The 25,430-nt window shown below is 52.0% G+C and overlaps 1 long non-coding RNA gene across 3 annotated transcripts in view; it reads left to right on the top strand.

Moving 5' to 3' along the window:
• Positions 1 to 18,956, top strand: part of LOC110139844 (uncharacterized) — a 54,271-nt gene extending 35,315 nt beyond the window's left edge. Inside the window, exons 3-6 of one of the 3 annotated variants that reach the window (XR_011491657.1) lie at positions 8,510 to 8,620; positions 12,468 to 12,527; positions 13,449 to 13,513; positions 18,205 to 18,956. This is a non-coding gene — a long non-coding RNA (uncharacterized lncRNA). Of the gene's footprint in view, positions 1 to 3,130; positions 3,430 to 8,509; positions 8,621 to 12,467; positions 12,528 to 13,448; positions 13,514 to 18,204 lie in introns of those variants that run through there. The other 2 variants (XR_011491659.1, XR_011491660.1) reach the window with 2 other exon arrangements.
• The last annotated feature ends 6,474 nt before the right edge of the window (positions 18,957 to 25,430 follow it).

The raw sequence follows: 25,430 nt of genomic DNA, 5'->3' as shown, positions 1-25,430 counted from the left end.
GCTTTGTTGGCTAGTCTGCCCACCAGTGTGCTGGAGGACTCGGAAGGAGGCTTGCTGGGGTTGCGCTCTGGCTCCAGAGGGCAGAGTCAACAGCCTTCGGCAGAGGGAGAGCCCCTGGAGGCAGGGTGGGCTCAGTGTGGAGTGAACACTTCTATCAGCTGTAGCCACTGAACCATGGGACTGGCTGCTTCTGGAGGTAGTGAGCTCCCAGAGTTGGCAGAGAAAGAGAAGAGACTGGGATGACCACCATGGTGGACAGCATCACAGAGATTCCTGTCCAGGTGAGCTGCTGAGAGATACTTCTGTGGTCTCTGCCTGGTTGGAAGTTCCACAATGTCCTTGTTCCTGGAGCTCTTAAAATGGATGATATGAAAGCTGTGACTATGAGGAAACTGTTTACCAGAAGGTCAAGTAACCAGGATGGCCTGTGCCCAAACCTTCAGGACATGTAGGTTCTCAGGAAAGAGGCTGGAATGCAGAGATGAAGACTGCGTGACTCCCACCACACATTGGTGGACAGCACCTTACGTGGACCAATAAGATGGAAGGAACCCAGTCTTCTTTGATATAGCAGCTAGGCTGGTAGCCCTACTTGGAGAACCCATCAGATCCAAAGAGCCTATCCAAACCCTTCCTATCATGTCACCTCATTTGGGTTCATCAGGCCTCATATCCTGAGCTGATATCTGCTCATGAATTGATTTGCTCATTTGTCTGGTCCACACTCCCTGCTCTCTAAGAATACAAGCTTTGTGAAGACAGGGCCTTTTCTCATCTTTTCAGTGTAAGACTCATAAACCCAGGACAATATCGGTTACACAGCAGGTGCTCAGCAAAGACTTGCAGTTGGATGGAAAGCGGTAGTGGTGTTACAGCAAAGACAATGGTGAAGAGCGGAGCCAGGGACGCATCCTTTAGGTGCAGCTGCTATACCCTCTGATCTCTTCATCAACATTCTCCACCACCCTTAGGGAGGAGGACACCAAAGGGCTCAGACACTAGCAAAGAGCCATGTCCACGCCTGAGGAGGGTGAATTCAAGGCAGGCGGGCTCCATGTCTGCTGGCTCCTCCTCTCCTCATTGCAGTCCACAAAGGCCTCTGAAATTCTAGTCCTCATCAAATATATGTGGGATAAAAGAATGAATGATCAGGTTACCAAGCCTGCAGGAAACTTATGCCAAAACCATCCATGTTAGCTCTTCATATTCAGGCCCCCACATTGGACTTCAAGATTCTAGAATCAAAGCGAATCAGTTATTGGCCAATTCTCAGATAGTTTCGCCAAGAAACAGTTTAACCACAAAAAGATTGCACTTCTGTGTGTGCCAGTTCAGTGCTGGTGTGAAAACATCTGTGTGTGTCAGTTTGCATGTGTGTGTGGGGGGCATGTATCTGTATGCATTAAATGTGTATACCCTTGCAGAGAGGTGTGTAAGTTTGTGTGTGCGTGTTTCTGCAAATGTGGTAGTCTGTGTGTGGGTTTTCAAATGCGATCGTGTGAGAGCGTGTGTAGAACTGTGTGTGTATGAACACTTGGCTGCAGAATCTGAATTTCCTTCAGTGCTGTTTTTCTGGTCCACACCCAATCTTGATCCCCTTTCTTTTCCTTTCTTCTCGGAAATCCATTACTGAAAGGTTTTTTTTCAACCCGCCTCCAGGGGGAGGGGGCTGGGAGAAGGGGAAGCTAAAATCACAAGGCCCAGATCAAAACACTCAGCAGCTAAATGAATTCGGCAGCATTTTCCCGCATGACTTGGAGGGATAATTTAGTGAGGCCGCCAGCTGGAAGGAAAGGGATTAATTCTGCACTTAGCACAGCTCCAGTGAATAATTCATCACTGAGACCTTTGTGCCCAGCCCCTGGGCGATGAAGGAGACATCCTGCCCACCTGCCTGTTGCCTGCCTGGGTCCCCCAGTGCCCTGACCAGCAGCACGTGATGCTCCTTTCGGTCCTCAGGACACTTGTGCTCCAGTAAATGGGTAGCAGGTGGGGCGGGGCGGGGGCCGGTGAGGAAGGGGCTGGCGGTGGCCTGGAGCTGACTCCAGACCCTGAGAAGAGCCCTGGAGGGTTGAGCTCCATCTGGGACATTTTTCTCCAAGGACTCTGCTTCCCCTTCCTTGGGGTCTTTTGTTGCTTCTGTGTCCTCCCCTCTCGGTAACTTCTCCATCTATCCCTGGTTTGGTGGTGATGGTGGTGGTGGTGATGGGGTGGACGTCAGGTGGTATCTAACGCACCCTCTGTGACCAAGAACCGGAGGAGTCTCAGAGGGCGATGCGGAACATTCCGCAGTGGGGAGTGCTATGGGAGGTTTCCAGCACTCACCAGAGGGCTTGCGGGAGACACTTTGGGGCTGGTACCTTCCCAGATACCCCCTCAGACGCTCCCACAAGGAAGTCCCTGGGTTCTTCACAGATAAAGTCACAGGTGGCTATTTCTCCTGGCCCAGAAAGCCAGCAGGAGTGGGCTGATCAGCCCCCTGCAAGCATTTCTGGGGTTCATGGTCCTAAACTGCCCACATGGCAACCTCCTGCCTCTCTCAGCACCTCAGAGGGAAAAGTGGGAAGAGTCCAGCCCATCAGGTGCCCTGGAGCCAAGTGACCCAGGTCCAAGCTGGACTCAGAGCTCAGGTACAGCTACTGGAGGAAGAGAACCTGTCCATCAGACAGGGTTCAGCCCCTGGGGGTTTTCTACTCAGGCCGACTCAGCTGCAGTGGTCAGGGTTCCAAAAATGAGCCTCCAAGATTCCACACCCTAAGCCCTGAAACCTGTGAATACGGTGAGCTATCACACCTAATATTATGTCATGTGGCACCATGGACCTCAATATGGGACATCAGCAGGAGCCTGATTGAATCACAGGAGCCCCTTTACAAGCAGAGCATTTTCCCTGGCTGATGACAGAGGAGAAAGTCAGAGCGCTTTGCTGTGGGAGGGGGTTTTGACGTGCCGACTGGCTGGCGTAAAGACGGAGGAGGCATTGTGAGAAGGAATGTGGGTGGCCTTCAGGAACTGAGAGGCCCCCGGCTGACAGCCCAGCCGGGAGGGAACAGGTACCTTAGTCCTGCAGCTGCAGGGAACTGGATTCTGATGACAACCTCAGTGAGCCTGGAAGTGTTCTCTTCCTCAGATCCTCCAGATGGGAACAGAACTCTGCCTGTATCCTGTATCCTGATTTCAGCCTTGCTGTACTGGACTGCCTACCTACAGAAGTGTGAGCTCATACATGAGTGTTGCTTTAAGCCACTAAGTTTGTGGTAGTTTTTAACACAGCGACAGAAGCAAATATCCTAGTTCATTCACTCTTGTAGCATCTCGATCCCAGGGAGCCAGGCTTGGCATGGGAGGAGTTAGAGGCTGACACCCAGGTCTGAGTGGCCCTCTGTTCTCAACTCTTTCTTCCTAATCTGTTTTTTTCAAGCCTTAACTCACCCTCAGGAATAGCAGCCCCCTCCTTCCAAAAGCTCCAGAACAAGGTCAGCAATTGAGAAGGAGGCGGCAACCCACTGAGAGGCTACAGGAGCTGGCACATGGGCTGCCAGGCCCTGAGCTTTCCCTGACCATGGTCTTATGTTGGAGGAAAGCAGCTGGAAGGAGAGATCCACCGTGGGGGCCTCACTATTTCTGGTTTTCAGCTTGGTGTCCTGGGGGAGGTGAAGGGAACCGTCGGCCTCACCGGCCAGGGCAAGCAGCTGCTGCCACCGTTGCCCACTGTCCCAGGTTCCCTAGGACGGTGCCTGGGGAGGCTGTGCCCAGGCGGTGGAAGGGAGGCGGGAGCTGGTCTCCCACCTCTGAGCTCCCACCTCTGCTCACTCTAACTACTTCCATACCCCCACTGAGCCCAAGCCTGCAGGAGAGCTGACTGGCTCCTTCAGGCTTGCCTCCTGGCAAAGTGGGGAAGCTCTAACTTGTTGAGGTCTGTTCGTGACTACCCACTCCAGTATTCTTGCCTGGAGGATTCCACGGACAGGGAGCCTGGTTGACTACAGTCCATGGGGTTGCAGAGTCAGACATGACTGAGCACCTAACACTAACTATCTGTTATGTCAGGGTGGCCAAGATGTCTTTTTAAAATTACTTTTGGTTGCCAAATTGTGCCTTTTTGTTTTTTATGAGTTTAATTTTTTGGCCATGCCACATATGGGATTTTCTGACCGGGGATTGAACCCAGGCCCCCTGCACTGGAAGCTCAGAGTCTTAACCACTGGACTAACAAGGGAAGTCCCTTGACCATAGTCTTTTAGGGAAAAACATGGCATAGAAATAGGCAGTGATGATGATAACTCATTGTTATTGAGTATTTATTCTATTCTATGTGTTATACAGGTGTTTCCTCAAAAACAAAACAAAACTCATAGCAACCACATGAGAAAAGTACTATTATTATGAACCCATTTTATAGACAGGGAAACTAAGGCTCTGAGACCAAGTAATTTTTCCATGGTCATGTAAGCTGGTAAATACTAGAACCAGACAGTCTGGCTCTAGACTTTCATGGTATACAGAGAAATCATATCCAGCATGTTGTTTCCATTTCAGAGATGCGTGCTCTATAGATTCAGAGAGGTTAAGTAAATTGTCCCAGGTTCTGCTGTGAGGACTAGGGCAAGTCAAGATTTGAACCCAGGTCTGGCTGGTTAAAAGTCTGCTATCCCCCAGGGCCTCCTGTGCTTCTCCCAAGTTGCCCAGGGGCAAGGCTGAGTTTTGGTGTTGGAGGTACTCCTCACATCTGACAGTAGTCAGATGCCCTGGTGGAGGCCCTGCCGGAAGTTGCTGGAGAAGGCAGATTTGCTCTGTTGGTGGGGCGAGGTGGAGCAGGTTGGGGAGGGGTGGGGCCAGGGGGACCAGCCATGGACTGTCCAGGGGGCCACTCACAGTGATGGGGAGCTTCTCTATGCTCAGTCCATTCAGGCCTTTCCCTACCAGCATCTTGGGGTACAAACGGCTCTTTAGGGGCAACACGGAGATGCCCAGAAGTATGTTAAGGGTCCATGGTTCACTGCCTTTCACTGTAGGGGAAGATCAACTGGGCTCCCACCAAAGCCCCCAGCCCAGGCTTCTTGGATCTCAGCATCTGAGACCCCACTGGGGCCCCTCTTTTGGTCAGTGCTGTGTGCTAAGTCACTTCAGTCGTGTCCGACTCTTTGTGATCCTATGGACTGTAGCCTGCCCAGCTTGCTTCCATGGGATTCTCCAGGCAAGAATACTGGAGTGGGTTGCCATTTCCTTCTCCAGGGCATCTTCCTGACCCAGGGATCCAACCCGAGTCGCCTGTGTCTCCTGTACTGCAGGCAGATTCTTTACCACTGAGCCACCAGGGAAGCCTCCTTTGGCACCTGACATCTAATTCTCCCATCCCTCACCACCCTCCAGTTTCCTGCCTCCTGAACTTTCCCTGCACAAATCTCCTCTGCCCTTCAGGGCTTCCTGAGTTCAGGGCCAATGCTAAGCATATTCCATGTCTCTGGGAGTTTATATAGCTCTCCTTTGGCTCTGCGCTTTGGGGTCTTTGCTCTGGTGGTGTGGAACTGACTGTGGATCAGCTGGTCTCTGAATCCGGTCTCCCTGCCTCCAAGGCTGTGAGCTCTAAGGGTTCCTCTCCTCTCCCGTCACTGATAGACTCAAGTGGAGGCAGGTGGTGGTGCAATAAACACATGGATCTACTATGGGAATAGGGCCCGTGTGTCCTGCCCCAGGCCCCAGTGTGCTCCCCAATCTGTCTGCATACACCGGAGGCTCTCTTGGGACCCCTTCACTCATCCCCACGGGAGGCAGGGGCAGGATGGTCTGAACACCCTTTCAGACATGTGTCCCGGTGTGCGGCTTCCCTGAGGTGGCGATGGCAGTCACTCACTTGAAGACGAGAAACTGCACTCCAGACCAGGGTTGTGTCCTCTGAGAAGCTGCTGGCCCCATCCTGGTTTTGAAAGAGGAAGGACTGATGCCACAGGGGCAGCTCTGGGGGTCCCCCAGGCTTGGACAGCTGCAAGGAGAAGGTGGGAGTAGGTGGTGGGGTCACAGCTTCTCCCAAATCAAGGAATGTTCAGGCATCATGTTGTGTGCTTGTCTGTATCCATCACAGAGTTTGTCCCGATTATGAAAGCAACACACAGTTTTGGAAAAATACAGAAAAGCAGAAAGATGAAATAAAACCTGAATTCCTACATTAGAGACAACTGTTCATAATATTGCATGTTTCTTTCTAGGGTTTTTTTTTTTTTTTTTTTTGGATGCACTGTGAATCTTGCAGGATCTTGGTTCCCCAACCAGGGATCAAACTCATGCCCCCTGTGGTCCTAACTACTGGATTGCCAGGGAATTCCCTCTTTCTATTGATAGATTTTTTTTTCCCCCTATGCCTATTTTGTATATAATTGCCATGTAATTGTCATCCTAACATCTTGCCTTTTTTTTTACATTTACCATTAAGACCTGAGCATATCCAGAGTCCTAAGTAACATTAATTACCCATTTGTAGTAGCTGCAGGACATTCTGTTATGTCCAAGCATCCTGGTTTCTCCCTTCTGATTTGTCCAATAAACTGCATCGAATAATCTTTGATACATAGCTCTGTATCTTAAATTATTTCCTTAGAACAAGTACCCAAAATAGAACTGTTGAATTAAAGGACATGCATATTTTAAGACACTTGATTCATCATGGGGAAACTATTCCTCAACAGTTATACCAGTGTTCCCACCCATGGCTGGTGGTGTTCTAGATGCCGAATTAGATGTGACCTCTGTCCTTGTCACCAGCCCCTCTCTGCCCTGCATGGGTGTCCCAGCCCATCGCAGTAGCCACAGCAGGTCTTCAACAGGGCATCTGGGGGACTAAGCCAGCATCCGGGGCACACATATGGCTAGTATTTAAACAACAAAATGAGACAGCATTAATGGTAGCCCCCAAACAAGGGATTATTTGAGACGCTCCCACAGATGATCAGAAAAGCCTGCTTGAAGGAAGCAGGACTAGAGGAAGCCTCTGAGAGAAAGGTCTAGAGGGCTGAAGGGAGGGAGGATGTTATTCTGAGTGGGAAAACCTCCTGAGCCAAAGTGTGGAGGTGGCATCAAGCCTGACATGTGTGGACCCCCTAGAATGAGGACGGACTCCAAGGAGAGAAGGTCAAGCATCTGCAAAGGCCAGAAGGTGATGAGTGAGTGATGGGATTGGGTTATGTGTGTTGGGGGCAGGGGGAGGATGCGTCATCCTGTAACATCTAGCAGGCAGCCCTGTGTGGTGCCTGGGGGTCATTGGCACAGACTCTCCAAGTAGCTGCCATGCCTCTGCCCCCAGCCCGGGGCTTTTAGCAACAGTGGCGGCTCTCCCACCTCTGGCTCCTCTGCGGGAATCAGTCATCACTCGGAAAGGTCAGCACAAATGCACTGCCGGCTCCAGGAGTTATTGACAGCAGGATTGCGAAATACAGTGTGGGTCCCCTCCCCCGCCATGGCAGGGCCTTGATGCCTGTCACACTAAAGTGTCTCTCCCATCCTCCCAGACCCGGCTGGAGGCTCAGCTGTGTCTGCCTCTGCCTCTGGGGAGATGAGCTGCAGTCATTTTGGGGCCTGAATACAGGGGTGATGGGTGTGTTCCTGAGAGCAGGCGCTGGTGGCAGCTCAGGGACAGTGCCTTGGCCACCAGGTCAGGTCAGAGAAGCTGCTCTGGGTTCTGTGGTGCCCGGGAATGGCCTTTCAGGATTTATCCCCAAACCATGCCCGTCCCAGAGCGACCATTCTCCCGAATCCCGGCGGGGCATCCACACAGCCTGGACCATCTGCCAAATACCAAGGCACTCAAGGAGGACCTGTGACAGACCCCTCTGCCCCACCCAGGAAGAGGGGTGTTTAATGGATGCTGGCTGTCCTCTCTAGGGGCTATTAATGTGTCTAAATGGAGTCTACACAGCAAGAAACAGTGTCTGCCTGGCCAGGAAGGACAGCTCCCTCCTTGAATGGTTTCCCAGATGATTCCCCCAGGAAAGATCCTTTCAGACCTAGAACTGGGGAGGAAGGGTCAGCCTCTCTCCTGTGTGTATGGGGTGGGGGCAAGGAATCAAGGTTAAACTACCTCCCGAAGCTGATGCCAGGGACCTGGTGAATATGCTGGTGGCATGGAGTGGGGGCACCATAAGTGGGGAAGCCATTCGCCACAGATGCTAATGGCAAAGGCTCTGGCAGGCTGTGGAATAAGGAATGTGATTAACCTTCAGCTGTGATCTTCAGCAAAGCCATTAACTCCCAGCCACTGAGGCAGACCTGCCTTCCCTGGGGACAGAGCCTTCATTACATGGGCCTATGGTCTCTCCTGGCATTTCCCCAGGGCCCACCACACCCACATCCACACCCACACATGCTGCTGCCTACTCTGCCCAGACGCAGAGGTGGCCACCAGGGCAAGAGCAGCCGTGGGGGCAGCTAATGCTGGGTGGCTGGGACACCTAGGCTCTGGGCCCAGGTCTGCCTCAACTTTGTGTGTGACCTTCAGCAAGTCCCTTCCCCTCTCTAGGACCTGGTTTTCATGCTCCAGTGAGAAAACATCTTGGGTGCCACACTCTGACAGGCTGCTGTGAAGGCTGAAGGAGACAGCAGATGTTTTGCTGTGAAGGTGAAAGCTCAGGTCAGTTGAACTCAGCAAATACTAATTGGAAGCTTCTCCATACTCATAGATACTGAGGTGCAGTAGGGCCTGTGGGAGAACTAGAGCCTGACTGTGCTCCCCCCAGGAGCTCATCGCCTGCCACGGGGATAGGGTGCTCACACACACACTCACACACACACACACACACACACACACACACACACACACTTATGATCCATGCAAAGGCCTAAGCAAGTTGTGGGTCATGGAAGCCACATGTCTAAGAGAAAAGCTATGACTTCCAACCTGGAGTGGGGAGGGCCTTAGGAATTGTGCAGTGGGTATAAGAAGGTGGAAGACCACTCCAGGCTGAGAGTACAGAGAAGCTAAGACTGGGAGGTGACAGAGGTCAGCATGGGTATGAACAGCCGGTCATCCAGTGTAGCTAGAGAATGCCTGGGTGAACAGGGACAGAGACCCAGCAGGCTTGGGGGGACAAGGCCTTGTGTATCTGGCTGACAGTGAGGGCTTTGCCCTGTCCATGGTAGGGACAAGGAGTCCAGGGGGAAGGCCTAACCCTGGGCAGGGAGCCACTGTGGCCACTGGTGGCAGGATGGATGGGAGGGGCCCTGCTGGAGGCTGCCGCAATGGTCCAGCTAAGAGGAGATGCCAGCAAAGGAAAGGGGCCTCATGAGAGCTCGAGTGCAGACTGGCTGTGGGAACTCAGGGAAGAGATGCGAGTGATGCGAGACTCCACTGCTTGCATTCCATCAGCCAGGAGCTCTATCAGTTCTGTAGGAGGCCAGGGTAGGAGTGACTCCTAAGTTCCACCCTATGTTGGGTCCCACAGGCTGTGCCAGGTCAACTTATCAGAGTTCAGGTTTCACTGTCATCACCAGGCTCTGAGAGGGGTGGAGCAGACACGGAGGGCTGCCTACCCCTCAGCCACTCCCCTTCTTTCCTCCTAGCCGAGAACCGGCTTGGGTCCAGGTGCCCCTTCTCTACACCTGTCTGCACTTGCTGCTGGCAGGGTGATATGCCATGTCTTTCTTCCAGAATTGGCTGAGAGAAGTGCATGTGATCCAATTCTGGCCAAAAAGATGAGAGGGGGGAGTCTTCTGAAGGGCAGCTGGAGGAGGTTGCCAAGTCCTCACAAAAACCACTTGTGGGTGTTGGCAGGAATGTAAATTGGTGCAGCCACTATGGAAAACAGTATGGAGGTTCCTCAGGAAGCTAAAAAAAAAAGAAAAAAAAGAGCTGTCGTATCATCCAACAATCCCACTCCTGGGTATACACCCAGACAAAACTGTGATTCAAAGATATACGGGCACTTCTGTGTTCACAGCGGCACTATTCACAATAGCCAAGTCAAGGAAGCAACCGAAATGTCCATCAACAGATGAATGGATAAAGAAAACGTGGTACATATACACAATGGAACACGACTCAGCCATAAAAAGGAACGAAATAATGCCAGTTACAACACTGTGGATGCAACTAGAGATTGGCCTACTAAGTGCAGTAAGTCAGAAAGAGAAAGACAGATGCCGCATGACATCACTTGTATGTAGAATCTAAAATATGACACAAATGAACCTTTTTACGAAATAGAAAGAGACTCACAGACACAGAGAGCAGACTTGTGGCTGCCAAGGGGGAGGGGGTTGGAGGAGGGAGGAAAGGGGAGTTTGGGATTAGCAAGTGTAAGCTATTATATGTAGGACAATGGGTAACAATAAGGTCCCACTGTACGGCATGGGGGTTTATATTCAATATCCTGTAATAAACCATAATGGAAAAGAATATATATAAAAAGTATGTCTATATGTGTAAAACTGAGTCTTTGCTTTTTAGCAGAGAATCAACTATACTTCAATAAATTAAAAAAAAAAAAAACACTTGTGGGGAGGAGAGACTCTCTCGTCCTCCTGGTCTTGGCACTTCTTCCTCTGGATGGGTTGCGAGAACGTTCTATATCCATGAGCTGTTAACCGGCTGAAGATGGCAATCCAGGGCTCTTGAAAAGATCCTGAGTCCCTGAGGATGCTGCTGAACCCACGCATCAACCAATTCTGGCTGCATCTTCGTGGGGATCTCTTCCAAGGTGCCATAAGAGTTTAAGTCGGTGGGAATTAGTGTTCATGCCACTTGTAGCCAAATGTAACAAGAGCATTGGCGAGGCTGGCTTCAGAGCGGGCACTGCACTAGGAAGAGCAGATCTGAAAGGGTCTGAATCCATTTCACTGCCACCCAGGACATTTTGCACTGGTTAGTCCAGTAAGTTTTCCTAACAGTGCAGTAAGGTAGAAATTAGGAATTGGAGAAATCAAGAAGCTTGCCAAGTGGACTTCCCTGGTGGTCCAGCAGCTAAGACTCCACATTCCCAATGCAGGGGGCCCAGGTTCAACTCTTGGTCAGGTAACTAGAACCTGCATGCTGCAACTAAAAAAAAAAAAAAAATCCTGCTTGTCACAACGAACACAGAAGGCTCTATGTGCTACAACCAAGACTCCGTACAGCCCAACAGATTAAAAAAAAAATAAGAAGCTTGCCAAAGTTCACACAGCCAGCAAGTCACAGAAAAGGGGTCACACCCCAGTATTCTAGACCCTTGCGTCCGCACCCATAGTGCTGCGTCACGGTGCGTGACTGGTGGGACATCACTACACCCCAAGATGTCCGAGGGGCAGGTCCCAGAAGTGACCTAGTCCAACCCCCACCCCTGAACTAAGATGAGGGGACTGGCACTCCGAGAGAGGACGGGACAGGGATCTGTGTGAGCTGCTGGTGGTGCCCCTTCCAGGCTGGGCTCTGCTCATCCCCCTCATCTCCCCCACTGTGCCACAGAAGCCTGCCCACGTCCTCTCACTGCTGGGACCTGGGCACCGCTGTGCCAGCTGCCAGTGAGCTCCCAATCTGGCCTGACTGCCATGGCCACGTGACCTTCAGCAAGGGTCCCACCATCGCTGGGCCTCTGGCCCCCACCCCCACACATGCAAGAGGCGCTGGGAACAATGCCCCCACCCAGACTAGTTAGGCAGCCAAGGCAGCCAGAGCCCCCCAGGGTGGGGAGGGGGCTCACTCATTAAAGCAGTCAGCGCTTCCTGTCCCTCGGGATTGCCTGCTGATTGGTTCATAATTTTCTGGGCAAATGCAGGGCCATGAGTGAGATGACTCCGGGGAAATCAGGCCGAGGATTGGTTTGGGTTTGAAGCCTCTGTCCCCAGAGTCCCCCTCTGTCCCACCCCTCCTTACCACCATCACTCTTGTTCGTGTCTAAGCCTTCTTCCAGTGTCTTTGCCTTTAAATGGAGACTGGAGCTCCAAGCGGGTGCCTCATTCTATATTCGCCATGCCAGACATGAACTCTGGTTGGCAGACAACAAGAAGGACTTCCCAAGCACTCCTATCTTCTTCAAGACCCCAGGAACATTGGGACCATGGTGTGGGGCAAAGGGAAGACTATGAGAAGAGATCAGTGAGGCCGTTGCCCTGGACCCAGCCAGAATGTGCCCACCCCTCCCCGATGTACTCACACCCACCACACTCCTCTCCAACCCAGATGTGTATCATACCTGTGCTCTTGTTCTCAACCATTCTGCACCAACCCTTCTCTATTAAAAACTCAACAGTCCAATGTCTGGGCACCTGTCCAGCCTTCACACCCCTCTCACCTTTGGTTAGAAATTTTTATTTATTGTAGTAAAACAGGCATAATATAAAATTTATTGTTTTAACCATTTTAAGTGTATAGTTCAGTGGCATTAAGTACATTCACAATGTGGCATAACCATCACCACCACTGATTTCCAGAACTTTCTCATCATCCAAAACAGAAACTCTGTACCCATTAAATAATAATAACTCCCCATTCTCTCCTCTCCCAGTTCCTGGAAACCACCATTCTACTGTCTGTCTCTATGATTTGTCTACTCTAGGAACTGCATGTAAGTGGAATCATATAATATTTATCTCCTCTCTGGTTTTTATAGCTCTGCCAGTCCCTCCTGGTTTGTGGCTATTATACATTATCTTGTGTATTTAACCTTTTCACATGTGTGACTCCTGTCTCCACCAAACCAAAAACACCCTGAGGGCAGCTTCTCCACAGCACAGACAGGCCTGGCTTGGGGTACAGGCCAGGATTCAGTGAACTGAGTGAGTGAACAAATACATGAGTGGGTGAGCTACTAGAGATATGAGCCAGAGACAGGATGAATGAGGGAAAGCGCCGAAGCTGAGGGCACCCATTCTGGCCGACCCGAGGAACGTCAAAGTTCATTCCGGACGGGGAAAGAGAGTGGGGCGGTGGGAAGCCCCAGGGAGGCCGGGTCCTGGGTCACCTGTCCCTGGGGAGGAAAAGAGACCCTCCTCAGTACAAGAGTGCGATGGGTGTCCAGCACTGCTGGCTCTGTGCCCAACCTGGTGGCCGAAGACTCCCACGTGGGCTCTGGATTGATGTGAGAGAGGAAAAGAGTGAGGCAGCCCGCGTTGTTCAGGTCCAGACCCCCAGACAGATGATAGACCCTGATCCTTCAGATCACTGATCTTAGCTTTGAGAAAGCCCTGCTCAGGATACGGGCTGCAGTGCCCAGCTTCCTTTCCCCAGGACTCACGGCAGCCTCACTGAGTCCCCTCCTGAGGACTGGGAACCCACCAAACCCAAATAGGGGCCTGGGGAGGAGGAGGATGGGCCAGGGATGCGGCCAAGGAGGATGCCAGGAGGAGGAGGAAGGAGATGGTCCTGCCAGGCTGGACCACACTCTCTCTGGCCCTTCTAGCATTGCTTTCAGTGGGAAGAGAGTGCCTGGGAGTAGGGGCTTGTTCTGGATCTCTCTCTCTTTTTTCTCCTCCCTTTGTCTCTCCAGCACTCTCTCCTAAGCCTCCCAGCTGAGAAGACTCCTCTCAGCGGTTGCCTGCTCACTCCACAGAGGTATGAGCTGACAAGGGCTTAAAACAGTGATGAGGACCATTCAGCTCTCACAAGAGACAGAATCCCGTTACTAAAATCAAAGGACTGAATCTCTGATGGTGGGAATTTAAATTCTGGATGGAAGTGGGGTCAGGGTCTGAGGGACTTCACCGGGACCTGTTAGACTTTTACTCATGGGGACTCCAACGGGTGTAAGGGCTGAGACGGGGGTCTGAGCAGTGTGTGTGTGTGGTGGGGGAGGTGTTAATTTCCAACTGTTCTGTTCTGAATGGTTGAGTGTGAACGAGCACCTACCTGCTCATGCCAACCTGAAGCAATTTCTCCCACTGTGCTCTCTGCTCTGCCATCAGGAGCAGACAAGAAGGACATCTGTGCTGGGGCAGGGGAGTGGGCAGGGTGCTGGAGGGCAAAGGGGCCCAGACGCTACAGGACAAGTCAGAGGCCTGGGATGGGGGTGGGGCAGATCCACAGTGGGGGGCACCCGGCAGGCCAAGGTTCAGCCTGGGTATTACAGGTGTAGCCCCCTCACTGTGGGGTGTGATCTGGGGACAGCAAGGCCAAACTGTTTTCACTCTTCATTGTGTGTGTGTGTGTGTGTGAGCTGCTTTCTGTCTTCAGGAAAGACAGGATCAAAGGGGGAGAGCGGTAGATGGGAGCAGAGGGTGTCTGCAGGTCTGACACCCTTAGCATTCGAGGGGAAGCAGAGATATAGGTCAGGAGCTCTGGGCTCCCGTACCAGACTCCCCTTGGGTCTCAGTGTTCCCAGCTGTGAAATGGGGCTGAAGAACACATCTTGCCTTACCGGGCTTACAGTGCTATGGGGTAGATCAGACCAGCCCTGTTGGGGCCGGGGAAGCCCAGAGCTTAGGCCACCTGTCTCGCACCCTGATCATACTCTGGCCATGACTGGAGTTGAATCTGTTATCCTGGGCTGTTTGAAGGCTGAGGGCAAGGGAGAAGGGCTAGGTCCCGAGACCATATCTTCTTGGAGCATTGCTAGTCCTCCTGGGGATACTGAAAGTTCTGAAGATAGACAGTAATGGGGGGAGGGGAGCATGTATGGAAGCTAGGCCCAAGCTGGGCCTGACCCTGACCTGGCTAATGGAAGAGGCTCCAAAAATAGTCGTTGAATGAATGAATGAATGAATGATGACCTAAGTGGAAGACCAGCCAAACCTCTTCAGAAACAAGGAAGGGTAAGGAGGTCCCTAAAAATTTCCCTTAGGATATGTAAGCCCTAGTTCAGGGATCACTACTCTTGAAGGGACAGAAAAAGAGAGAGAACACCAGAGAATGTGGGCCAAGGTAGGGGCACTCTGCCCCACCACATGACGGTCAGGGAGACGTAGGCCTTGGGAAACTTCTGTCCTCCCTACAGCATGCCTACATGGTGTGTGAGGAGCAGAGCAAGGTTAGGGCAGGGTCGCATGCCTGGAAAGTGTTGGAAAAGATCAAGGATCACCATTATCTTCTTTATTCCCATCATTCCTGCCATCCCAGGGCAGGTTCTATACAAATTACTTCAGCTATTTTTGAAAGACCCAGTTGCTGTTTTCTTTCTCAATTTCTTCCCCAGACACCCCTGCCTCACACCATCAGGCCAGCCAGAGTGGCCAAGGGCAGAGAGCCCAGGGCCTGCTTAAAGTTTGGCCCCACCCTATGCCTGAGGGTCCTGGTGCCAACACCTCCAGAGCTGTGTGGTTGTGGTCGATGTAGCAGGGGATGAAGCTGCCCTTCTGAATATCTGTTCCATACAGTTGGGTCTTGGCAGTGGCTTCATCGAGTTTCCCAGACTCAGTGGGTCAGGGACAGGGTGGTGGAAGAAGACACACAAGAAGAAGCGTGACTAAGGGGCCGACCCTGGCCATAAATCCAGCCCTCCGCAATCACTTGGCATTGCTCCACTGGGGCTCCCAGCTGATAATTAAAGCTCATGGTCCCTGTGAGCCCTTCCAAGGAGATCAATATAATAAATCTTCCCTGTTCTATTTGAATATTTCATCGCCCTAGCAAGGACCACTGCCTGCCTGCTCTCTTTGTAAAGATGTGATAACAAGGGTTGTAAGTGGACAGAGAGCCAGAAGGTCTGGGTGATGTTCCCAGAATTATGGCTGAAGTGCTGAGTCTCCCAGGTGAGTCACTAATCTCTCTGGGTCTTTGCTTCCTCATCCTGAGGCCCTGGGCATGCGGTTCTTCTTAGAACCCAGGGAAGGTATTGACTCCTGGAGCCGTGGTTGAGGAGTTGCTTAGAAAGAAGCCAGTGCCAGGGCCTGAGGGAGGGAGGGAGGAGGAGAACTAATCTGAACTGAGCACCTACTATGTGCCAGGTCCCTTGCTATGTGCTTTATGCCCATCATGGCACTTGAGCTTCCTAATGTTCACACTAGGAGTGACAGTATCTAAGTTTTGCTGAGGAGGAATGGAGACCTAGGGGGTTATAGATATACTGTTGGTAAGCAGCAAACTTGAGTTAGGAACCCAGGCTAACTTCACTTTGTTCTTTAAACAATCATACGGGTCTGTGATGCATACTGAGAGGGAAAAGTGATGCTTCTGTCCATCTCTTGCCAGTGCTTGGCACACAGTAGGTGCTTAATAAAGTACTTGAATAATGAAAGAATGAATTCTCCTTTCTATCAGTGAGCAATGGGGAGAAGGGTTGGGCAGGGGACACTGGGCAGGGAGGTTTGGGTCTTGGACTGAGGGGTTATTGCCTTGGAATGCACCCCTCTAGGCTCTTGCCCTGTTGTCCACTAGAGGGGTGCATTCCAAGGAACACTATCTCCCACACACCCCAATTCTCCTGAGCCTTCCTCCTGCCAAGGCAGCGTGGAGACAGCACAGAATGAACTAGGAGACAGGGTGTCCTAGGCTCACCCTTGACTCTGCTCCTCACTTACTCTGTCACCAAAGACGAGAGGATTCTCCCCTCTGGGTCTCAGTTCTATGTATGCAAAACATGATTCACCTTGAGAATTGGAGATGGTGTGTGTGGTGTCTAGCTCAGGACCTGGAATATAGTAGGTGCTCTGTAAATACTGTATTTCTTTGATTTTTAGGTACCTTCCCTGTTTTTAATGGTGTATTCATTTAATGTGGTAGATATTCTGTGCTCATTGGGCTGTTTTATGGAGATGAACTTGAAGAATTCCAAGTTCTTACGGAAATCCTTCCTGTCTATCTGCTGGGAGCTATGTTTCTTGAGTCCCACATGGCCCCAGATTTGTCATACTTCTGGGTGGGCCTGGGATGCCCAGAGTTGCTCTGAAGGAATATCTGGGGTCATCTATGTGGAGCCCACCTGCTCTCTACTTGTCCCAGGCCCATATGAGCCCAGAGCCCAGGGCTCTGCCTCACTTTCACCAACTCAAAGTGGTAGGGGTGGAAGACACGCAAGTACTTGATGGGGATTTGGAAGGACAACAGCTCCTCTTTCTCTTTATTGCCCACCACCTTGAGAATAACTTCTGGAGAGAGAGAAAAAATGAACACAGGCTCATGGCAGGGCTCAAAGCATCACTGTCCCTCAGAGTGAGGTGAGACAGTGAGAGGTGAGCAGGGACTCAAGAATCAACATGCATGCACATGTGTGGAACACATTGATGCACACAACTTCTGAGTGCATCTGCTGAGTCCCTTCACAGGGTAAGGATCTGTGCTAGGTGCTGTTGGGAACAAAAGATGCAATTCTCTCCTGCTCCAGAAATTCCCAGCCCAGAGATGAACACACAGAACTGAGCCCAGTCCCCTTAGCAAGAGACACATGGACAGACACAGAGGCATACATGTAAATAGGGGTAGTACCCCTTTGCAGGAATAAGACCCCTTCCTGTGGTCATGGACATTCTCACTAGTTCCTTAGGCAGGAGGGGGGAGGGCTTATCTCCCATATTTTGTAGAGGGGGGGAAAATGAGGCTCAGTAAGAAAAAGATGTTCTAATCAAGAACTCTTTTAATGCAAATATCAATAAAAGTCTATTCCAAATAAAGGAAAACTGGTCTAAACACTAAGAATGATGCACTATTTAGGAAGCTCCTTCCAAAGAGACTAGGTATTTTCATCAAATGCATGAACTTTGGGATGAACTCTGAGGAGAACACCACTGACCTGGAAATAATCATGGTGATCCTACTTAGTGAACACCTACAGATTGCCAGGCAGGGGGATGGGCACTCCTGATTCACTATTCCAACAAATTTCCACCACAGACCCTCAAGGAGGAATCACCACTTCAGTTTTTTAAGTGCAGACACTGGAGTTTAGAGAGGCGATATAACTTGATCAACATCACACAGCTGGTAAATAGCTGATGTGAAAGGCTAGATTTAGTGACCCTGGAGTCATCTTCCCAGTCTGGAGAACTATGATTTGAGGAAGAAGAGAAGGGGGGAAGGAGGAAATAAAGAAGTAGATGGAGGGAGGGAGGGAGATAAAAGAGAGATCTAGAGGAGAATGGGAAAGGGAGAATCGGGGTGGATGGATGAGGGAGATTTCTGGATAGCCCCTTGCCCTCTGCCTCTCTTCTTGAGACAAGGACGTTTCAGCACCAGGGACAGCTGCCGGCCCTGCAGGCTCACTGGGAGCACAGCGCTGCTGGGTCACTTGAGCTGAGCTGGTCATTTGGATGAGGGGGTGGAGGAGGAGCTGAGAGCTTTGCTGATTACTCTTCCTTATTTCCTCCTCCCCACAGCTACCGTGGATGCACAGAAAAAGAAAGACACTTGCCAAAGTCCCTCAAGAGCCAGCCATCTGGGATTCATGCTCAAAGGAAAGGGGGGAAATAGGCACTGAAAGGACCTGAAGCTGCCTCGAAGAAAGGAGAGTAGGGGACTTCTCTGGTGGCATAGTGGTTAAGATTCTGCACTTCCACTGCAGGGGGTGCAGGTTCCATCTCTGGTTGGAGAACTAAGATTCCATATGTTGCACAGCCGAAAAATAACAATGCAATAAAACAGAAATATAGGGCTTCATTGGTGGCCCAGACAGTAAAGAATCCACCTGCAATCCAGGAGAACAAGGTTCAATTCCTGGGTCAGGAAGATCCCCTAGAGAAAGGAATGGCCACCCACTCCAGTATTCTTGCCTGGAGAATTCCACGGACAGAAGATCCTGGTGGGCTACTGACCAGGGAGTTGCAGAGTCAGACATGATCGACCAAGGAATATTTTCACTTTTTAAGTGATTTATTAAAAAAAAGGAAGAAAGTAGAGTAAGGGAAGGGATGAAGTCAGTAGACCTAGTTTCTAGTACCAACATACTAACTTGCTTTGTGACCTGTAACCAGTTACTTAACCTGTCTGAGCTTCATGTTCCTGCTCTGCAAAATGTTAATGCTTTAAAGAAGAAAAGCTCTGTCCCTCTCCTAATAACTGCTGTAGGGAGGGGGTATATGTTTTTCAACCTATAAAATTCTTAGCAAATAAATGTTCCTTGTAGCAGTCACCCTTTTCTTGCTCATTAACCATCTGTAGTGCTCCATATGCTCACCCAGCCCTGAGCAGACTCAAAACACTCAGCTGGGGGATTCCAATGCTCCCAGTCAAAGTTACAAGAGTAGCTGTGAAGCCTGCAGCCCCTCATGGCCATTACCCGTGGGCCCTGAGTTCTCAAATCCAGTTGGAATTTGCTGAGGCCAAACAAGGGGTGAGTGCCTGCATTTCTCACCACCCCCCTCCCCAATCTCTGGAGCTCTGTGTGGGCAGCCAGCAGATGAGCTGTAATTGGGGGAAATGGACAGCCATCCTCCCTGTTCCTGTCTCCTTGCTACAAACACGCCTCATCAGCTTCTTTTCTGGGCGTTGTGCCCCTCCGGCCTCCTACCGCTCCCTTTGTGTGGCCGACAAGCCATTTCTGCCGCCAGCCTGCTCTGGCCCTGACACGGGGTCTGCAACTCCCCTTTGCTTTTCATTAACACATCCTTGAGCTACCTCCCACCCTTCTCCCACCTCTTGGCCTGGCCCCCATCTCCCCCACCTCCCACTGCAGATATCACCACAGCAACCGGTTCCAACCGGGTTCCAACAAGCATCCAGCTCCTTCAGGCTGCAAAGAGGCTCCTGCGAATACTCCCTGCCTGCCCACAAGGTCTCCCACCCTCTTGTCCCTCCTGCATGGAGCCCTGCTTCCCCCTCTGCTACACAGATGGGCCCCAAGGTCACTGACTCACCATGCCCTTTCCTGTAATCGCCCCAGATGTGGAGAGCCCAGGGCAGGATCACAGCCCAGGTCTACTCATCCAAACCTGTCAGCCTGTCAGCCACACAGATGTACACACACACACACACACACACACACACACACACAAACTATATACATTATGTACCAACAGGCATACACCAGCTCCTAGATAAATCTAGCTGCACACATAACACACTGTTGCAGCCAGACGTGTGAATGCACACACACATACAAGACACACAGATGTGTATGTCAATAGGCACAAGCACGTATTCACACATGCATGTGAACCAGCATGTAGGTGTTCATGCACAGGCATACGAGTGTACGTGCGTGAGATCCTTGGTCAATTTCTCCTCCTTTTCCACATTTTCTCAGCAGCTCCATGTATCCCTCTATAGGCAGAAAAAAAAATCCTGGGGCTTCTTTCTCCTGTTACTGATGCTCCTCTTCATCCCTTCCCTCTCTCCCTTTCCCCCATCTTTAGCAGCTGGGGGCCCATCTTTGTGAGGTAGACAAGGAGCTCTGTCTAAGTCCCTGGCAAGGTTTTCAAGGGGAGGAGTGAGGCCTGTCATCTGAGGTAGGTCACCTGCAAGATGGGAACCTGAGACTGACCAGATACGGCAGGCACCTGAAAGTCTGCGCTAACAGAGCCTGAGGCCGGCACCCACAGTTGTCCTGGCATCAGCCAGTCCATACTCTTGTGTGCCCAGAATGGAAATCAGATGGGTCCCCAGTATGGAAAACACAAGTGTGCATACATATGTGTATACATGCGCGTGTGCATACTAAGTTGCTTCATTCATGTCTGATTCTTTGGGACCATATGGACTATAGCCCCCCAGGCTCCTCTCTCCATGGGATTCTCCAGGCAAGAATACTGGAGTGGGTTGCCATGCCCTTCTCCAGGGGATCTTCCCGACCCAGGGATTGAACCCATGTCTCTTCTGTCTCCTGCATTAGCAGGTGGGTTCTTTACTACTAGCGCCACCCGGGAAGCCCATATGTGTGTACCTTAGATTGCCTGCAGTGTCAGAATCTGCCAAAACACAGGGCCTAGAAAGGCTTCCAGGGGTGAAGGAGTGAGAACTATTAGGTAGCTTCTATGAACACAACTCCCAACCTCAGGAGCACAGACATACTACTGTCTGACAACGGGCAGTGCCTGGGGAGGATGAGGCAGGACAACACAGCCATTCCAGGGAAGCAGGGGACCTCAGGAGCTACGCTGAGAGCATGGAGTCCTGGGCCGAGGTTCCCCCCTTACCGACCACTTGAGCTTGAGTCTGTGACATAAGTTCCCTCAACCTCAATGTTCTCATCTCAGCAACAGGAGCAGCACTCCTCCTCTGGGGAGGGGTGAGCCAATGAGCAATGCGCGGGGACGTGCCAGGAAGCAGTTATGTGCCATTTCAGTGGGAGACGGTGGTAATAACAACCATGAAAATAATAACAACGGTCGTAAAAAAGATAAGCTTTCATTGTCTGGAAAATTCATTTATGTGGAACAACTCATTTTTCGAGCAGGCTGGGGAGATGAGGCATGACAGCATTATGATTTTTTTTCCTCTAAAGTGCTTTTAACTGAGCCCAAGGAGATGTTCAGGTGGTTTCCAGCTGTGTTGAGAGGGAGCCTGGTTCTGCCTCACACTCCACCCCAGCACGCCAGCCCCACCTGCCCCGTCTCACCTTCATGCCCACATCCTCTGCTTGGATCTCCACTTTGACTGTGTCCCCCCAGATGGGGGCTTTTGTGGGCTCTGAGGGCATAGATGTGACTGCCTTGGAACTCCAGTTCTTTTCCCCCTCAGATGTGGTTTTCCTGGGGAGAGGAGGAGCAGGCTGAGTCAGAGGGAGGGGGTCCTGCCTATTGTTCCCCATCTCGGACTCCACTGTCCATAAATCTGAGCAAAGGGTGGACAGAGCATGAAGCACTCCCTCCCAGGTAGAGACACTCATGTCATCCCAGGCCTAGGGAATGCCAGGCCTTGCTCCTTTGCTGCCCTGCCTACCCGGGTGACCAAGGCACTAAAGGCTGTGGGTGGGGATAGAAGTGGAGGGAAACACCTTTTCTGACTTCCTGTCCCTTGCCAGGTCAGGGCGGCCCAGCAGGTAGCTGAGTGCATAGACTCCTGTCTCCTGACCCTCTTCTGAGGTTCTGGTGGGAGGGGGGCTTTGGCAGGGCAGCTGTGCAGTGCACCCCTGGCTGGTCTCTCCTTTAACCCTCATCCTCCCAGCTCCCCTGGCTCTGAACCTTTTCTTTTTGTGTGTGTGTGGCTCTGAACCTTTACAATGGGGCACACACACCCCACTGCCTTCTGCAGAAGCCACTGTGTGCAGGGCCCTGGGGCTGGGCACTTGGAGCTGGGCATGGGGCAGGGGTAGTGAAGAGTTTCAGGCCTGTGAGCCCTCAAGGTCCTGCAAGGTCAAGCTGTCCAAAGTGAGGCGGGAGTGTGGGCCTTCTGCATCCCAGAGCACCCCACAGGTATCTGGGATAAGCGGCCCTGAGATCCTGAGCCATCAAACAATTCAGTGAGGGAGTTAATGCTTCTTCTATTGAGGAGGTTATTATATCAGGGCTGGAACAGGTGCTGCTACATTAACTGCAGCAGTCACGGGTGAGGAACCATCTCAGCGAGCCTTGGCAGGGGGATTGCACTCGGGAGGGAGAAGCATCAAAAGGCATCTCAGCGTGGGAAGCAGAGATGGCATCCTCACCAACCCTAGGCCCCCACAAGGAGTGTGGGGCAGGCGAGTCAGCTCAGAAGCTCAGAGCCAATGTGTCCCCTGTGTTAGCAGCCCCAGCCCGAGATCCTTCCCAGCCCAGCCTGCTCCGCTCCTCCAGGAAGCCCTCTGGGATGCCCTGGCCCTCTCTGCTCCCTCTGTCCTCTCAACTTGAGGGACAGAGTCGCCTGGAACTTTCCTTCTAACCTTTACAGCTCTACTACTATGGACACCCATTCATATGGGAGTCCTGTGTTCAAGCTCCAGGCGTCCACTGAGGACTCCTCCCTCTGCTTCAACTGGAGGTAGTATGGCGTGGTGATGACAACAGGGTCCCCAGAGTCAGACCACTTGGGCTCCAAATCCCAGCACTAGCCCTTAAGTATGGGGCTTCCCAGGTGGCTCAGTGGTCAAGAATCTGCCTGTCAATGAAGGAGACACAGGAAACACAGGTTTGCTCCCTGAGTCGGGAAGATCCTCTGGAGGAGGAAATGGCAAACTGCTCCAGTATTCTTGCCTGGAGAATTCCGCGGACAGAGGAGCCTGATGGGCTGCAGCCCATGGGGTCACGAAGAGTCCAACATGACTGAACACACAATCCTTAAGTAGCTGTGTGACCTTGAGCAAGGTTCATGGCCTTGCTGGGCTTTACTTCCTTCATCTGTGAAGTGGGGGTGGTAATGCAGGGTTGTTTTGGACAAAAATTCATACATGTAAAGTACCTGACATTGTTAAATGCCACTAGAGTGTTAATAATAATGACAGTAGCAATAATTATAATAATATTAGTTGCTCCTGGCCTGGAGTCTCTCCATTTTGACTCTCAACTCTGGGTCTGCAACAGGAGGTCCCTGGTTGCTGTGACCAAGGGATGCAAAGAGCACAGGCTCTGGAGCCACGCTGAAGTGGTTTCAAGCCCACAGTTCTCTCCTGACTGAGCACCTCCCCTCTCTGAGCCCCAGTTTCCTCTTCTCTAAGCAGCAACTCCCTCCAAGGATGGTTATAAGGACAGGGAAGACAGTATAATAAGCGTTGGCACTGATATGCCCCCCACAATGAGGTATGAAGGGGAGCCCATAGAGCCAGACCCTGGAGCCCCCCAGACTCAGTGCCCACCCACATCCAGCCATCACCTCCCCACGCCTGAAAAGCAGGTCCTTCAGGTCCAGGGATATGCAGGTGAGAGGCTGCCAGGCTGGAGAGGAGAAGGCAGAAATTCCGGTGGGGTGGTAGAGCCCAGCCTGCCGTGCTCCTCAGTCCCTTCCTCCCAGCTCTGCGACCTCTGCTAACTGAAGGTGACACCCGGACCTCTCCTCCTGCCGCTCTGCTCTGGTCCTCCCTCCGACAGCCACCCCCAAGGTGGGAGGCCTCAGAGCTCTCAGCAGCCTCCCACCAACTCCCACTCTGTTCCCCACACCTCCCTTCCCCTGGGAACTGGGAACCGGGCTCCACGGAAGACAGAAAGCAGAGTGGAGCAGAGAGGCAGAAGCACTCAGCCGGGAGTGATGTAAGGACATGAGTCAGGAGGAAGTCAGACCTTCTGCACCCAAACAGCAAGCCTGCTTCTGCAGGGCACATGGCATTGCACCCATGGGGCTTCCCTGAGCCAAGAGAGGACAGAACCACGGGGTGGGTGATGAACTTAAGTTGCAGCAATGCAGTGACACGATGCAGGTTTTAACCCATGATCCCAACTTTCCAGCCTGTTTTCCACCCTCCTGATGTCTTCAGCCTCTTGTCCCCTCCCCTCCTCTACATAAGCTCCTGGGCATCTGGTAGGAGGAATTCCAGGTGGAAAGACACAGGGAAGGGCAATAGAAAAGGCCAAGGGAGCCTGCTGGTGCTGACTCTGCTCAGGCATACAAGGGGTTAAGCAAGCATCTCCCTCAGTGGGAGTACTGAGGTTGGGCAGAGCTAGGTGAGCTGAGAAGAAATAGCTCTGGAGGGGTGAGGCCCCAGGGGAAGGATGGAGGCTTTTAGCAGGTGGAGGGAGGCTGTCAGGGTAATGGCTTTTCCTGGCATAACTGACTCCTCCTGGTCTTGATGCTATTCTAGAAATGAGAGCTAGAGGGGCCTCTGATCCTTCCTACAGTTGCAGAAGGAAACCAGTTCACTCCTGGCTTTCAGTCCCCACTCTGGGCCCCCAGCTGGCACAAGAGAAGCTGAGTTCTAATATCCCCCAGGCCTCTGATGGAGTTCAGGTCTCCCAGAGCAGTCTCAGCACCCAGGGGACCTCTCAGGGACTTGCCTCAACACAGGCTGCCTGGAAGCCTGAGACCCTCCCTCCCTGTCCCTAAAGCCCTGGCCTGGCTCTAGCAGGGGCCTGTGGGGAGCTGCCAGCTGCTGCCCACTGTCCCAGGGCTCAGACTTCATCCAGCCATGGGAGCAGGGCAGCCACACCAGGATGGAACTGGGGTTGGATTCAAAGGCCCAACACAGTAGTCCTGGGTCCCAAGCTGCAGGAAATGTGAACCCGCCTCCATCTGGTCTACCCCTCAGGGCGAAGGAGCGGGTGCGGGTATGTCTGACAAAGTCCAGCCAGCTGCGAGTGGGAGGAGAAAAGGACTCTGCTTTGCTTCATGAGGCCAGAACTAAGGGGACCGTGTTGTCTGGTTCCAGGGGCCTCAGCTCCGAGAAGGCACAGGGTGCTGATGGAGAAAGAGGCAAGCTCCTGAGGTCCTCCTCAGCCTCCACTGTCTGCTGAATGGCCTCCGGGGCACATACCTCAGGGGGAAACCTGTGCACCACTGTCCCTGTATCCAGGAAGCCTCCCCTAACTCCTCTCCCATTACAATGGGTTTCCCCTCTCCCATTACAAGCACATGTGTGCATGTGCGGGTATGTGTACATGAGCGCGCATACACACACACCCGCGTGTACACACACCCACAGGCACAGGCTGCCCCAGAGGTTTGTGTGACATGCTGTACCTGATCTTTATACCCAGCCTCCAGTCTTCTAGCCCTCAAGGTGCCTCCCGTGTATCTCAGCCCACCTCTTGCCCCGGCTGTCCTT

This window comes from Odocoileus virginianus, chromosome 16 (genome assembly GCF_023699985.2).
Source record: "Odocoileus virginianus isolate 20LAN1187 ecotype Illinois chromosome 16, Ovbor_1.2, whole genome shotgun sequence".
In the NCBI taxonomy this organism is placed as follows: Eukaryota; Metazoa; Chordata; class Mammalia; order Artiodactyla; family Cervidae; genus Odocoileus; species Odocoileus virginianus.
The sequence above is the reverse complement of the archived record's forward strand: the minus strand, read 5'-3'. Positions and strand labels throughout refer to the sequence as shown.